Source organism: Thermobia domestica, chromosome 4 (genome assembly GCF_964235325.1).
Source record: "Thermobia domestica chromosome 4, izTheDome1.hap1.1, whole genome shotgun sequence".
NCBI classification, from domain to species: Eukaryota; Metazoa; Arthropoda; class Insecta; order Zygentoma; family Lepismatidae; genus Thermobia; species Thermobia domestica.
In genome coordinates, this window is record NC_137457.1 from 256,095,126 (window position 1) to 256,098,437 (window position 3,312).

Consider the following 3,312-nt stretch of genomic DNA (forward strand, 5'->3'; position numbering starts at 1 on the left):
ACCGTTCCTGGTGGAACCGGTTTTCGGTTTTAAATGGATTCGATTCTAGAAGATCCGGTCCCGGAGCCGGATTTTCGGATCCAGGTTTGGAATCGGTTCCCAAGATCCGGTTCCGGAACCAGGTTTTCAGATCCAGGCCTGGATGCGGTTCTGAAAACCTGATTTGCAAGAACCGGTTCCGGCGGAATCAGAACTTTGTGGCCATCCCTACGCTAAACCCGAGCTGCTGACAGGCTGTGAACAATACGTATGCTAGATGAAATGGTGAAAGCGACAGGCAGGCGCCCAGGCGGCGCACAGTGTGACATTTTGCCAATCTAGGAGGACAAAATTATTATATCAAGAATCTGTCACATTAAAGTGACGTAACGTATGTTTCTGGGGTACAGTGGTAGAAATAATTGAACCCATGCTATTAACCCTTTTAAGTTTTTTCGGTCGTTTTCGACCGATATTGTAGTGTCTTAAAGATACGATTAAAAGAGAACTAAGAATCCTATTTAGTTCCGGTTTTTTCTTATTTTCCAAGAGAGTAGGCATTCAAAAAAGCCTTGGAAGGGTCTATACGCTTCCGAGCGTCAGAACATAGGGGAGTATGACATCATCAATTTTTAAATTTATTTTTTTTACTGAGGTCTAACTTCAACATTTTTTGGTGAGCTTCTCCTTAATCTTAGAATCCTAACATTTTTCATAAACAATCAGTGGATCCATTAGTTTTTATGAGAATTTTTTTGGGATCTCTTCGTCAACATAGAAGGGGGGTTCAGAGGGACAAAAGGGTAAAAAAGGGATATTTTTTGACTACAAATCCCACTTTCGCGTTTCTTGCTCCGCTCTGCTACACGATAGGGACATTTGAATGGCAGTTTCTGAAAGCCTACTCAATTCTGAAGAGAACGACGTATGAATCATCATCCTACAATAATTAGGGACGTGTCAGCAAATTTTTAAAGTTTGTATAGTATGCTTGGGGAATTTCGGAAATATTCGGAGAAGAAGAAAATATTTTTCCCGTCCTTAGTATTGAAGATAAGAAATTGGTATTTGGCACAAGTAATTAGTACACTACGTAGTATTTTTGAAAATGATTTCCAGATCTCTATGTTTACCCAGGGCCGCGCCTAAGTTCTCCAAACCGGGAAAAAAGGGATTTTTCAGCAAAAATCCCTATTTTCCTTAATTTTTTCCTTTTTAGGGATGTCCGAGGGACATGCGGGTGATACCATCTGAAAGGCTACCTCATTCTGAACAAAACGACGTATGAACCATAATTTTACGATCATTAGGGACGTGTCAGAAGTTTTTTTTTTAAATTTAGGGTGCATTTTAGGGAATTTTTGGACGTTTTTTTGATGCTCTCTCAACATGGGTAAAAAATTTTCCCGCCCTTACTATTCAAGACAGGAAATTCGAATTTGTCACAAGTAATTAGTATATTATGTAGTATTTTTCCAAATTTTTGGAGGTTTGTGCGCAGACCCGGTAGAGCTTCAGGGGGCCCCAAACTTTGAAGAAGTTTTTTTGGCAATAAATTCCGATTTTCCCTCAAATAATTCCCTTCTGGTACATCATAGGGACATGTAAGTGATACTGTTTGAAAGGCTGTTCCATTTTGAGAAAAACGAGTTTTGAACCATGATCCTAGGGTAAATAGGGATGACACTGTCGCTGCTTATCTGAGACTCAAGAAAAACGCCTAAAAAGGCAAGAATTTAAAAGGGTTAAACCCTATATTAAAAAAAAATAGAAGTAGTAACAAATCCACGGCAACAATAACAACTTTCATAGACATACGTTAAATAAAAAGGAAGAAAGGGTTGTTCACATAAAGAAAAACGACAACGAGAGGAAAGTTGACTATTAAAAAACAGTAATGACCATTAGTTATTGAAACAAAGCATGGAAACATTATTTTTTAGCCTCTACTTCCCCCACCTACCACCTTGACCTTGCTCTTATTCATGACAGACGCAACTACCTCTTATCAATTTCTTCTCTACTTTTTCTTTTATTTCGCTTCTTTCTTTCTTCTTTTCTTGTTTTGAAACCTCAAGGCGCGGCTGCTATTTTTTTTGGCATGATACCTTATTAGTTTAAGCCATGCCATTTATTTTCTCATTTTTTAATTTATAATTTATTATTTTTATTACAAAAGAAAAAGGAAAAACGCAAAGTTCGTCATGCAAAGTGGACTCGCATAATTGAGAATAAGAAAGAAACGTGCTGAGAATAGAACAAAGAAACAAATGAACAAGCAAACAAACAAACAAAAAAAACAACAATTATTTAGTACACTGACTACTTTTTGATTTCCTGTTGCTCACCATTTTTGTTCAATATTTATTAATTGTTCCTCCCCTGTGTTTTCATTTATCACATATTCCACATTATATAAATATAACACAACACAAAATATAACATAATTTGGACTATAAAACTATTTAGACAGTCAAATTCTTCATATATCACCCTCTGAACAACTACTGCTGAGTTAGTTGGCCGTTGAGTCATCTGATGAAGATCGATGTTTGTTGGAAGTATGCAAAGAAGGCTTATCCAATAAATCAAGTACCATGCCGTCGATACGACTGTGTTTTGTTTTTGGAGGAAATCGGTAACTTCCAATGACTGGATCAGAGACGATAAATCTGTGGAGCAGATCGTTATTTCTATTAGTTCTTGATGTAATCCTCGTTAATAATTTCCTGTATTACCCGTGGTGCTTATTTCTGGTCTCTTGTTCTTCCTCCGAAAGCTCGCCAATAGGAAGAATACAAGACGAGACTTCTTCATCCTAGTTCCTCTCTGGGGAGAGGCACTTGAAAGTTCACTCACAATTGAAGCAGAATCCCTCTTTTCTTTTTGTCTAAGTTTTAGTTAAATGGGCAACGACAGTTCCTCGTGACTCGTTTCTTCAATGAGAATCTTTACTCTACGTTTCCTTGAATTTTGGCTGCAGTCACTGAAGAATTTTTTGTGGCCTTTATAGTGGGACAGTACCCCGTGTAATTATTTTCTAACACGCTGGGTGTCCGACCTCGTAAAGGTGTGTGGCACAGAAAGAGAGGAAAGAATTTACATGCAAACACATGTACATTCCTCACCTTTACCTTCAAGAATGTATATATTTTTCTAAAGCAAATGGTTACTTTACTTTCAAATAATATAAAAAAGAAGAAAATTTAGAAAATTAGCCTGTAGTGCAAAAAAAATTACTTTTTACATTCCTGGAAGCGTGAGCTCCATGTTTAAAGTCTGGTACCCCTTTCAGACTTTCTTTGACACGTGGACTTATGACATATATCTGCC